The sequence below is a fragment of the Pteronotus mesoamericanus genome, unplaced genomic scaffold (genome assembly GCF_021234165.1).
Source record: "Pteronotus mesoamericanus isolate MK-2021 breed Mesoamerican mustached bat unplaced genomic scaffold, CSHL_Meso_final contig_50, whole genome shotgun sequence".
Taxonomy (NCBI): Eukaryota; Metazoa; Chordata; class Mammalia; order Chiroptera; family Mormoopidae; genus Pteronotus; species Pteronotus mesoamericanus.
Genome location: NW_026555186.1, coordinates 38,359,002 through 38,373,494, shown reverse-complemented (window position 1 = coordinate 38,373,494; position 14,493 = coordinate 38,359,002).

Genomic DNA, 14,493 nt, shown 5'->3' with positions numbered 1-14,493 from the left:
GGTCCAGAACTTGGGGTAGGAGCTGAGAAGCCCTAGAACACCCACTATGATGGCTGGGGGAAGAGAAAGCAGCATAGGGCCATTGAGAGTTACTTTGTATATTTAAAAAACTTGGCAAGTGTTTTAGTATTGTTAAGTAGCTGTGCCTGCCTTGCTCAGAGCCAGGTAGAGGGGCATGGCTTCCATTCAAGAGGTAGCCAGAGGGGCTTGTTGTGCCTGAGAGAGCAAGAAGGTGGTTCCCCTACATCACAAGGCCATGCCTGCCCTAACAATGGTAGCCAAGAAAGGCAAAAGAAACCAGAGTATTGGCAGGTGTAACCCTTTATGGGAGGAGTTGGAAATGAGGTTACAGAGGAAGATCCACACTGAAATTTAAACCCAAGCGTGGTGGTGGGGTGGTGCGGTGGTGCGGGGTGAGGGATGGGGGCTGCCATGTACTCTTAGCCATGAGGGATTCTCTGCCATGCAGCTTAGAAAGAGGCAGAAAAGCAGAATGTAGTAGCCATGTTGTTTTGGCCACACGGTTTGAAACAATGCAGAAGAACCCCCACCCATCCACCATGAGGAGGGGCCCTGTGGTTTTTAAGAGCAGGAGCTTAGCCGCACAAGGACGACTAGAAGAAGCCAAAACATGGACAGGAACCTGCTTAACCAAATTACAAACTTGTATTTCTTTTCCTCAGAGACGGTGCCTCTGATGGGCCTGGTTCGGCAAAGGGAGGCAGGACTGTGTGTTCGTTCATGGGTGTTCAGTTTCAAGGGACTTTGGGACTTAAAAACAAAATTCCACCATTATTCTGAACCTGTGTAATTTTTAAATAAATAGTTCCTTTCTTTTTCATAAGACTCTGGCATTGGAAGTCGCAGTGTTTTTGGCAGCAGGCAATAGAACCCAGAGTGGTTCTGTTACATTAATAGGACTCTCCTCTATAGCTACCATGGAGAGTATGGCCTAGACAACACCTTCTAAACTCCAAAAATATGAAATCATAAATTTCTGTTCTTTTAAACCACCTAGTTTTGGGTACCTCAATCCAAGATGAGAGAGTGAAGACTATGCTGTTCAGGTATAAGTTATACATATGCAGGGAAAGGGATGGATATTGAAGCACTAAAATTACTTGAAAACAATCTATTCAGATAAATAAAAATGAACAGTTAAACAATGATTAAATAAAGATTAATGATAAAACTAAACAATCATTTCTTCTCCTACCACTAAAATATATTGCTTTTTAACAAACATTCTTTTTGAGAATGTTGGGTACATGATCCTCAAATCCCCACTTCTCTTCCCTAAGCCAATCAATTTCAATCATACAGGAAGGTACAAAGCTTTTTACCATGGAAGATTGAACATGTGTTTAAATAATGAATATTAATAAGATAAAAATATTTTATTATATTTATAAAGTACATTATAAACTATTACTAAAACAACACTTTTTGTTGGATAATAGCTAAAAATATTTTATCTACCACATTACTGACAAGCCAATTACTCGTCTAGTGAGCTACTGAGCTACCTATTTAGACTCAAATTGTTTGACCTCAGAAAGAAAAAGAAGAAAAGGAGGGAAGAATGAGTCACATTTCATGCCAAGAATGAATTATATTCCTCTTCTCCTAACTAACAGAGACACCAAGTTTGAGTTATTTTCTTTAATTACCATCTTCTGGAAAGATTTCAATCACCTCTTACAACTTTATGTTTTCTATCTTTCCAGCAATAAGAAATCAGCATTAAAATTTCAGAAAACAAAGAATAGTTTAATTAAGAAAACAAAGTCATCTATAATTCCATATCCAAAGATGATCACTGTTAGCTTTTGTGTGTATTTTCTGCTACCTTTAACAAATGTATCAATCATACTAATTCATTAGACAATCCTTGTCCTACCTTTTTTCTTTACATAAATTATATGTTTTTAAAAACATTTTCCAATGCTGTAAATCTCACTTTAATGAATTATATTGCATTATGTAGACATGCCATAATTTATTTACCATTTTTCCTAGTTTTGTTCCAATTTTTCACTATTGCATTATTTGGAACTGGAATTCAGTAAAATTACCCACTTGGGATCCATAAATTTAAGAGTTAGTGGAGTTTTTTTTATTACCCTTGAAGATAAATTAAATGATAGAGTTGTTTCTGCTTTGAGCTTTATGTTTAAACAATTTATTTTTTAAAATATACTTTAATTTTTAAACCTTTAAAGTTTTCTGTTTCTTTGAACATAAAAGCATCTAGACAGGCTGTTTTTGCAGTATTTCTCCACTTAACAATATATACCTGTTGGCCTATTTCCATTTCAACATTTCAGGATATATAATGTATCTCCTCCTTTTTTTCACAAATGCCTGTAATTGCATTGTTTGAATTTATCATAATATATTTAACTTGTGTCTTATTGATAGAAATTGTTTTGTGCAGGTCTTTTGCTACAGCAATCAATGCCACAATAAATAACTTTGCAAACCTTCATGTTAATGTGCACAAATGTCTGTAGGACAGATTTCCAGAAATATGATTGCTCAGTAAAGGTATAATTACATTTGTAACATTTATTCACATCTTGAATTTGTATTAAAACACACACACCCATACACATCCCTGAGGAAATATACAAAATATAGTGAGCAAGTGATTCACTTGTGTGGAGAGAGGGCATGGGTTAAGTGGATGAGAAATAGCATGGGATTAAAATTTTGCATAGTTTACATTTTTATAATTTTTATTTTTATTGTGAACCTTGTATATCACCTTTTTCACAAAGTAAATTTTCCATGCCTGCCTGTCAACCCCACCCAATAGCCCAACTCTTTATTTTGGCAGTATAGATATTTAAAGACTGCTTCAGGACCCAAAATGGATACATTTGCAGTTTATTCTTTAATTCACTGAGTTTTGTGGCATTTAGATATGTAAAGAGGCATCATGAATTCAGATAAGATATGGAAATGGCTAGACTGAACTGAAGAAAAGTCTGGAACACTAATTCCAACACTTTGTCCACATACAGCCCCCGGTTATTACAACTTAGTTCTAAAAAGAAGTCACCGCCGAGAACCTTTGTTTCCAATGGTGCCTATCCCTGTGGGAGTACTCAATAATATAATGGGAGAGCTGTCATCCAAGCCCTCAAGTGTGAGATATAACTATTTTTTTAAATTTTAATTTATTTTTTCAAATACATTTGTCTCTACCTCCCCCCCCCACCACTTTCCCTTGCCCCCTCCCTCCTCCCCTCCCTCAGCTCTTCCCCTTTGGTTTTGTCCATGAGTCCTTGCTATATGTTCCTTGACTTTCCCCTTCCCTTCCTTTTCCCCTGCCCACCCCCACCCCGCCCCCTTCCCTCTTGTCTCTGTTAGTTTCCTTTCCTTTCAGTGTTGCTGGTCTTATTTTCCTTGCATCTTTGTATTGTTGGTTAGGTTCTGCTTATAGGTGAGATCATATGGTATTTGTCTTTTGCCCCCTGGCTTATGTCGCTTAGCATAATGCTCTCCAGTTCCATCCATGCTGTCGCGAAGTGTAGTAGTTCTTTTTTTCTTTCTGCTGCGTAGTATTCCATTGTGTATATGTACCATCACTTTTTGATCCAATCATCTACCGATAGCCATTTTTAAATAACTCCTCATTTTATAGTGTAGGACACTCTAGTCAGACCATCAGGTGTTTTTCACATTTAAAACAGTGGTCTTTCTAGGAAGAATGTCCTCCACACAGTAATCCCTCTGCATTAATAACAAAGGGGAGGGATGCAAAGTTTAAAAAAAACAAAACAGGATGGGGGTAATTTTATTACCAGAAGATTAACCTTCTCTCTCCATCTCATTATTATCCTTTGCCCAACTCAGACATCAAAAGATTTGGAGGAAGCACATGAGAAAACCATCATTTAATTTTGTAGTATCATAAGCTAATGACTTCTAAATCTGCTTCTTTTTTCTTTCCTTTTTTTCCTTTCTGTTTTGAGCCATGTGGCCACATATTAGATCCAGAAGAGTGGTATAAAGCTACAAAATGACTTAAGAAAAATACCCAAGGGGGGGAAACACTTTTTTAAATAATGTAAAATGTGAAAAAAATAGTTTGGAATTGAAAATTAAATTTTGTCCAAATGGGTATCTTAAAACAGGTAAGCAGCATATATTAAAGACAATGGCTCAGAAGGCTTGCAGAATTCTGAGGGGAAAAAAAAATACATGGTTCCGAAGCCCTCTCACTTTGCAGCACTTTGTAGAGGGAACTAAAAGGTGAAGGCAGTGTCACCCTGCAACTCACTTTTGGAAACATAAAGACTCCACATTAACAAGAAGTGGTTAATGCTACTTTAGCAAAAGTAGAAAGCAAAGTGGTAACTCCATAAAAGTGTTGATTTCACCTTGCCAATTATATGTGTCATGAAAATTTCCCTTCCCAAGTATCAAGGTAATTGTCATCAGTACTACTATTAAATTGGTCAAATGTAGCCCTACCCTCATGGTTTTTCATATACCTTGGAGGCATGTTGGTAAATGTTTATTAACTGCAACTTTGGAGAAAATTTATTTCTCCACACACACATTTACATATACACACATACATACACACACACACACACACACACACACATAGATGTTATAAATAAATTTTACCAATATAAAAGTTATATAACACACAATTTACAAATAATAATGAGTAAAGTAAAAGTGATAGAGTAAAGACATATATCAGGACGTTACTCACTTGTCAATATTATTCGTGGGCAATTTCTTTCCTGAATTGTATCATAGTTTTTAGATATTTAGAATAGTTCTTCAATTTTTGTGCTACTCACAATTTAATGAAGACATAGGCACTCGAATTTAATCTGCATCGTTAACGTTTTCTCCATCAGCTTTTAAGCTTTGTACAATCAACAAAACAATAATTCAATCCTTGACCATTAGCGTTTTGTGGTTTTCACAGTACAAACTCTTCCACTATGTTTGGTGTAAACATTTCTACCATGTCCTATTTCAAGTTATCGATGCAACGTCGATGAACAGGGAACTGGGAAGAAAGGTCTGGTAACACACTATTATATAATATTTCCACTGGTTAAAACAGTAGATAAAAAATAAACTTGAACAAAGATAATAAGTACACTGCACTAAATTAATTAAGAAATGATATTTGTATTTATCATATTTATTTTAATATAATTTAATTTTAAGCCTGCGCATTTTAATTTCTAACAAGGGTCTGTTTAATGCCAACTTGAAAAATTAATGAAAATTTAACAATTGGCTTTAATAAGCTGATAAAACTGGCTCTAGCATATCTTTGAATATTCCTGTAGTCTATTCCCAACAAAGTTTAATTTGCTGAAATTTTTATTCTGATTTGATTCCTTGGACCTCCTAACCTCCTTCACCTATGAAAATAATATAATTGATCATGGTTATGTGAAAACAGTACATAAATGAAGCTATTTATAATAATATAAAGGATTACAACAACAGAAAAAAAGGTGATGCCATTTTAGCAAGACAAACATTTAAACTTGAAGTCCATTTAATTGTAAAAAAATAAAAGTGAAGGTAGAAGTTTGTGATGATTCCAAGGGTGCCTTCTGAGCACATTACAAAACTTTTCAAACTGATGTCACTTCTCCTTTATTAAGTGTAATTACACTGAGGCAGTAGACATGGGACAGGAAAAAGGGAAGTTGTGTGTTCGAAAATATATGCAAGTCACCTTCTCAAACTGGAGAAGGGCACTTAATGTTTGTTCAGTTATCAAATATCCCTGTTAAGGCAATCCACATCCATGGGTGTCTTCCTTCACTGATATGCTCCCTTAAAGCAGAATACTCCCTATTAATCTGTTACATGCATTTTGACAGGTGATTTTTCATGCCCATGCTTATTGACCGCACTAGAGTAAATAGGGCTATTTTCTGTATAGGGTTAAGAATTTTATCATTCTTTACAAAATACATTTTTAATACTAATGCCCATCCAAATCAAAAGACAAACAATCTGAAATAACCTTTAATGCTTATCTAAGTTGAGTTCTTAATCATAAAGCTTTAGCTCAGCATGAGCTTTTAGTTTACATTGAAGGAAGAAGGAAAGTTTTAGCTTTTGCAGCATATATATTTCTAGTACTCCTTTCTGATTTTATGGCCAATTCTGCCTTCATGCTTCCTTAATCTTGAAGCTCTTTCAAAGGCAACATGCTGTGCCAAATGTACAATGATTATGTAATGTGGACAAAAATCCAGTGGGAAATGTGTAGAGCAGATCAAAATCATTCCTCTTAAGACCTCTTACAGTCATTTGATCTAATGATGTTCACTAGGGCTTGATGTACTAAAAGGCAGCCACTGTGAGAACATACGGTTTGCATCAATATGTGACTTTTCAGTGAAACTGGGATCATTGTGGTCTCTTGAAAACTGGTTTACATACAAAATAACAATATCTATACAAAAACAAATCCCATGACAGAACTTTCTGAATCACTGAATTTTATGCTACTTCCTATGAAAAATATCTTTCTTTTGTCAAACGGACATCAAGGTAGCATCTTATGTGAATGGGAAGTAAAATAGAGAAATCCATTGATAACCTACATTGCCAGTATGGCTCATCTGAATTTTTGGAAAAAGAATAAATCTTCATCTGGTTTGCTACACATACTTTCATATTTAAGCTATAAAATATTTCCTCATTCCTTTTCGTGTTTTATTCCTCAGTTGCTTTTTTCAAGACTCATCAATATTCTATATTTCAGGATTCAAAAATGCTTGTAAGATTTCTAGTTTTAACTCAGACACTTAAAAAACTTAGAAGTATTGGGGTTCAGAACAACCTACCCCAAGATGTGTCTCAGTGGTATGCAGATTACTTTTAGCTAAAGAAAATTTTATTTTTTTAAGTTTTATTTATTGATTTTAGAGAGAGACAGGAAGGGGGAGGAGAGAGAGAGAGAGAGAGATAGAGATGTGTATTTGTTGGTCCACTTATTTATGCAGTCGTTGGTTAATTCTTGTTTATACCCTGACCAGAAACCAAACCTGGAACCTTGGCATATCAGGACAATGCTCTAAAAAACTGAGCTGCCCAGCCAGTGCTAGAGGTAATTTTAGCTTCAGGCTTAACAGAAACTTCAGCCTATCCCTTTAATTTAGGGACCTTGACCATAGGAGATTATCAGAGATAACTTGTTTTCACTTATCTATGGAGCAAGGCAAACTTCTACTTGCTGAATGTCTGCTCTTCTTATCATCCTGCAATGACCCTTTGAAGCTCCCAAGGTGCATTACCTCATCCCTGGCATAGGATGCCTTATTTACCTCATTTCCCCTTGCTATCTCTGAATCTCTCAAGTAAGTGGAGTCTCTGACTCTCATGCATATGGGGTTCCCATACATATGTATGTATTGGATTTGGTTATTTTTTAGTGGTTACTTAATCTGTCTGAAGTCTATTTAATTATTAAACCAGACAAAAGAAACTGGAGGGTAGAGGAAGGTTTGTTCTCCCTCCGCAGAAGTTATTAGTCACGTCCTTTCAACAATAAAAACTGAATAAACTGAAAAACAATGGCTTCTTAGATTACAGAGGACTGAGGTGCAGGGCAAACTGTCACCCAGAAATCCAGAGACAAAGGAAAACCCAGAGTCACAGCCTGGATCTGCCTCTTGGAACAGAAGCTGCAGTAGCCATAAACTGGTAGAAACACTTAAATAGTCATTTCAACACATTGCTGGAGGTTGTGTGGACTAGTGTGAAAATAGGAAAATCTAAGATGCCACAGACTTTGGGAGGCCCACACTTTTGTGGTTGTACCTCCAGGAACCCGACCAGATTTTCACTATGAGGATCTAAGAAAGATCCCTCATGGTTCTGGCAAGAACAGGGTAAGAATAATCTGTGAAACCCACCCAGAGCTCTCTCTTATAACAAAGGCCTACAATCCAGGGGAAAGGAGTTTCCTGTAACTCATCCATGAGGAAAGGAAATTTCTTCACCTCCAACACTCTTCAGTCTTCCAGTTCTACCTTAGAAAACAAAAACAAAAACCAGGAGACAGGAATCAGCAATTCCAGAAAATAGATTAGGAATGCTGTATGTAGCCAGAGACAGAGATTGAGGGGTGGCAGGGTGGGCAATGAAGCCATAGCACTGGAGAAGCCCTTGTATAGGTAACGGCCTAGAACACAAGCTGACCAAAAGACTTAGATTTAATTATAAGATTATAGAAGCCTCCCCTTCCTCCATATCTTACCACATCAACAGGGCTCCAGGGTAACACCAATAGATTGCTGCTGAAAGAACTATAAAATGCTGACTCTGAAGAGTACTTAGAAAAGCCCAAAGGCAGAGGGTAAAAAACAAGAACACTGGAGTAGTGGTAAGCTGCTGGCACCCGAACTACAGCAAACTTCGACACAGACCAACTCTTAGCCAGATTAAGATAAATCTTCATATTATAGACCTATTTACCTCAGTTTCTATTACCCAATATATCATGTTTGGTTTTCAAGAAAAAGTTATACGCCATGATAAAAGACAAGAAAACACACAGTCTGAAAAAACAAAGTGAGCATCACTACCAGGCTCAGATACAATACACATGTTGTAATTATTAGATAAGGAATTTAAAATGACTATGATTAATATGTTAAGGCTCTAATGAAAAAACTAGATAACATACAAAAAAAAATGGGTAATAAGGAGAAAGAGGGAAATTCCAAGAAGAGAAACCAAAGATAAATACCAGAAATCAAAGAGAGCAAAACGAACTAAGAATACCTTTAATAAATAAGGAAGGCTAAAGTTTTGCCTCAAAACTGTGCCTTTTGGAATATTGATATTAATCTGTATATTAAGAAATGGAAGGCTCAGAAAGAACTTTTGTCCCTCCCCCTTTTCTGCATGAAAAATTCAGATGAAATGGCTTACTTCAGGAAGGAAATCTTAACATACTGATTTCAGCATTAGATAGAAAGGTCAATCATGATATCTACCTTATAGAGTTGTGATAAAGATAAAATGTTTATATTCCAGGTGGGGCAAAAACTAGGTTTACAGCTGTTCCTATGGAAAATAATAAAGTAATTAATAAATAGTAATACAAAAATAAACTCTTTGTTTTGCATACTCACAACTGTGAATCTATTTTTGCCCCATCCTGTATATAAAGTGCATAGAATATTGCACTCAATAAATGCTATATTTATCTACGGTGAAGATTAACAACTTTATTGTATTAACTTTTTCCTAGTCTAACATATCAGAAATATTATATGTGTATTCTCTGGAAAAAATATTATATCTAAATCTGGCCAATTACTCTAGTTCCATGTTTTACATTAAAACCTCTGTATATTTGCATTTAAAATAGCATTGAGCATAAACAAGGTCAACTAGGCTACAGGATAAAAGGCTGATATAAAAAGTTAATTGCACTTCCACGCAATAACAATGAACAATTGAAAATGAAATTAACAAAATAATTCCATGCATATTAGCATAAAAAAGTAAAATACTTAAGAATAAATGTAATCAAAGATGTGCAAGGCTTATACACTGTAAACTACATAACATTTTTCTAAGAAATTAAAGACCTAACTTATAGAAGACATTCCTGTGTTCATAGATTGAAAGACACAATGTTGTCATATACTAACCAAATTGACATACGGATTCAACACAAACCCTATTGAAATTCCACTGGGTTTTTTTTTTCCAGAATTGAACAAGTTGACACTAAAATTCATATGGAGTTGCAAAGAACCCAGAAGGGCCAAAACAATCATTAAAAAAAAAGGTGGATTCATGATTTTTTATTTCAAAACCTACCATACAGCTACAATAATCTAGATAAGTTGAACCCATAAATCTATGGATGTTTGATTTTTGCAAAGTTTTTGAAGACCATTCAATAGAGAAGAACAATTTTTTCAAAAAATCTTGCTGGGACAATGAGATATGTATATGCAAAATAATAAATTCTCACCATTACTTTACACCACCACATGTAAAAATTGCCTCAAAATAGGTCAAAGACCTAACTGTAAGACTGAAAACTAGTAAACTCTTAGAAGAAAATCTAGTTGTAAATCTGTATGACCTTAGATTAGGCAATGACAACAAAAGCACCAGCAAACAAAAATAAATAAATAAATAAGACTTCATCAAAATGGAAAACTTCTGTGTGTCAAAGACACTACCGAGGAAGTGGGATAAGGCAAAAAAACCTGTAGAATGGGATAAAATACTTACAATTCAACAATAAAAAGGCAATTCTTACACTTAATAAAAAACAGGTAAACCCAATTAAAAACGATCAGTGGATTTGAATAGACATTCATCCCAAGAAGTTATAGAAGTGTCTGACAAGTACATAAAAATAAGCTCAACATCATGAGTTATTAGGAAAAAGCAAAGTAAAACCACAATGAGATACCACTTCTCACTCTCTAAGATGCCTATAATCAAAATAATGAAAAATAACTATTAGTATCAAGGATATGTAGAAGTTGTAATCCTCATACATCATTGCTGGTAGAATGTAAAATAGTTCTACCACTACAGAAAATGGTTTGGCAGTTTCACAAAAAAGGTAAACATAAAGTTATTTTATGATCCAGCAATTCCACTCCTAAGTGTACAGCCGAGATAACTGAAAACACATGTTCATGCAAAAACTTGTACATGAATGTTCATAGCAGCATTATACATAATAGATAAAAAATGAAAGCAACCCAAATAGCCATCATCCAATGAATAGATAAACAAGTGGTATATCCATGCAAAGGAGTACCAGTAGTCCATAAAAAAGACTAAAATACTGATGCATGTTACAGTTTGGGTGTACCTTGAAACATGGTGTTTAATGGGAAAAAAAAAAAATCAAACAAAAAGGCGACATGTCACATGGTTCCATTTATATGAACTATCCAGAATAGAGAGAGAAAGTAGGTTAGTGGTTTCCAGGAAGTGAGGGTAAAAAGGAATGAAGAGTGCCTGTTAATGGATACAAGTTTTCCCTGTAGGATGATAGAATGTTTAAAAATTAGATGGTGATGGAGGCACAGTTTTGTGAATATGCTAAAGCCCACTAACTTGCACATTTTAAAATGGTGAATTTTAATGGTATGTGAATTATCTCTCTCTCCTATACCAAAGACATGGCAGAAAGTAGATGATACATTCAGATGGCTTAATTAAAGAGAATTTACTAAAGGGACTATTTGTAAATATGACAGCAGGATTAAAGAGGAAAAGGGAGGCGTTGAAGTGTTTTGGATTTAGCAACAGTAGGGGAGCATTATCATCCCTGGGACTGAAGGAACATGGAAAAGGAGGCATTCGCAGGCCTTGGGAAGAGCTGTCTACGAGGGCCACAGAAGAGGGCCTGGGCCTTGGGTAGAGGACTACTGACGGCGCCAAGCAGTGCCCAGGAAGAAAGTGTTCCTGGGTGACAAATGGCCCCAACCACCTTCTCCTCCCCTCCCCACACTGATCTCCTACCAATGCCTCCCCAATTGAATAATCTCAATAGAAACCAGAAAGTAGTCCTGTTTGGTGTGGCTCAGTGGATTGAGTGCCGGCCTGAGAACCAATGAGTTATCAGTTCAATTCCCTGTCAGGGCACATGCCTGGGTTGCAGGCAAGGTTCCCAGTGAGGAGTGTTTGAGAGGCAACCACACACTGATATTTCTCCCCCTCTCTTTCTCCCTCCCTTCCCCTCTCTCTAAAAATAAATAAATGAAATATTTTTTTAAAAAGAAACCAGAAAGTAGGGAAGCCCATCAAATACAGTCAGCAGAAGTTGACGCCCTAAGTTCCAGGGCACAGAACTGGAGGGAAGAAGGGTATTGATTACACCTTGAGTGGGCGAAAAGAATATACAATGGAATCCTTCTAATTACTGTCTGAAGAATGAGTGCTAGGGGAAAGGGAAGCAAGAGTAACACAGCAAGAGCCATGGGAAGCTATACCAGAATTCGGAGGTGCTGACAGTGACTTGAACTGCAATGCCAGTAATGACCGTGAAAGACAAAGAGAAGCCTTAGATGTCTTCCTGATTTTTAAAACAATATCTAGAAAAAAAAAAAAGACATGTGGTAAGTTGTAGATCACAGACCAGAAATGTCAAATGACCTTTTCCAATGTTTTAAATGTTTAAATTTTCCAATATTTAGACCAGTATTTAAGTTCAACCAGTTTATTTGAAGCCCAAGTTCAGTGTCCTCCAAAGTAAAAAAACAAAACAAAACAAAACAAAACAAAACAAAACAAAAACCTCTTGGGAAGATGAGATCCCAGAGAACTGGCTACCTTTATTTTTTAATCCTGATTCAAGGATATGTTTATTTATTTTTTAGAGAGAGGTAGGGCAAGAGAAGAGAAAGATGTCAATGTTAGAGAGAAACACCGATTGGTTGCCTCCCCAAGGATCAAACCCACTATATAGGTATGTGCCCTGACCAGAAATCAAACCCACAACCTTCTGGTGTATGAGATGATGCTCCAACCAACTGAGCCGCCATGCCAGGGACACATCTGGGACTACGGTCTTGAGGCTGAGCCTGCACTGGCTGAGAAGAGCAAAGTGATTTATCCGAAGGACTTTTTCTCATAGATTTTAGAACAGAAAGTAGCCTTCTAACAACTTAGTCTAGCCTTAATTTTAAAAGGAAACTGAGGCCCAGTGAATTGGTCTGACTTGCCCATCCAATGTTGTTTAGTAAGCAAATGGCACAGCCAGCCCTGCAATCCAGTTGGGCCTGTTGCTAGGCTGAAGTGCTTTCAGTCATATTTTCCAACTGGGAGGTTTCCAAATAAAATGCTTTGTCTTTCAACAACCTCCTTGTTACAAAGGTGATCCCAACTACAACAGTGTTCTTTTGGTCTTTAACCCTGCTACACTGGAAGAGGAAAGGAGGGCACACAGTTTAAAGTTAGATTAATAGTGAAAGGATTTCCAGAATAATATTAGTGGCACAACTTAGTGGTTAAGAATGATGTTTTTCGGTGTCAATTTAAGGAGCAATAGACTTGTTTTGAACCCAGTTATGATTCAGCATGTCAGATTGTATTACTCATGTAGTTCTACCTTCTGATATCACAGTTATAGTTCTATATAGTAAATGCAGACTTCTGGAGGGAAAAGGCAGCTTTTGATTTGACTTTGCTTTCACATATGGAGCACACATTGTGATCAGTGCAACAGAAAACAAGCGAAGAAAATGATGAAACCTCCAGAGAAATATGAGGCTGGGTTCCTTAGTGGTCAAAACTGAAAGTGCCACCTGAAAAATGCATCCTAACAGACTGCTTTATTTGTGGTTTATATCATGACTTTACTTATCTCACCTGGTGCACAGGAGTACCTTGAGAGTCCAAGATCAAGTCCAAAACTGCCAGATGAGAGTTACCTCTGGCCCCCAGTCAGTTTTTGTAGCACCTAGATTACATTTGATTGTTAGATTTATAGATTATCCATGTTATTCTCAGGTACCTAAAATATATATTATTTTATACATAACATTTTTATTTTATTTATTTTTATATTACTTGTTTATATATAATATATATTATATATTTATAGACTACATATATAAAATATACATATAAATCAATGATCAAGATGGACAGAACCTCCCTTAAGATGTTCAGGACCCCAGTTAAAAATATTTGCAGGCCCCTGTCTGTATAAACAACTTGAATCATCCCAAATCAGCTGTGTCGGCACTATTGTGGCAGTCCCAAATCACCAGATCCTGAAAACCAAATTCTAATCAGGCCAGTGGGAGTGATCCATCTGCCACACCTCCCTCCTGGAACCAGCTTGCTCAGGGTCCCCAGGAAGACCTCCTACATGTAAGTTCCAGAGCACTCAGACATCTGGCTGACTGAGGCATGAAAGGGATGGGTAGGTGTGGAGAGTTCTCAAAGAGGTGACCCAGGACAGGGCCCCTTCGCATTCCATTTCACGCTTGATGGGCAGGTGCCAGACAGCAAAGAGGGGCTTAGGTACCGAAGAAGGCACTCCAAAGGCATAGTCTTTTGAGGTAACAGGCCAGGGCCCTGCTTTCCAGAGCCTAAAAGAAGTTCTGAGGATCCTTATTGCCTAATGGGAAAAGCAGACATTGCCCAAGTTTATACAAGTGAAATTATTATTATTAAAGATGATGTTAATATGCTCTGGGGATCCCTAGCTCAGGCTTGAAGGAAATAAACATCTTCCCTGAGGAAATATCCTTAGATGAGATGCAAGCATGGGCATAAGCTAGCTAGTAAATGGAGACATAATGCGTGTGTGTGTGTATGTGTGTGTGTCTGTCTGTCTGTCTGTCTGTCTGTCTGTGTGTTTTCAGAGAGCATGTGTGAGGGCCCTGAGTAGGGACACCAGGCTATTTACCAGGAACTGAAGATCCAAAGCCACTGGAAAGTGTAGAGTCATGCAAGATGACCACTATTGAGAAAGAGTAAATCAAGGCAATT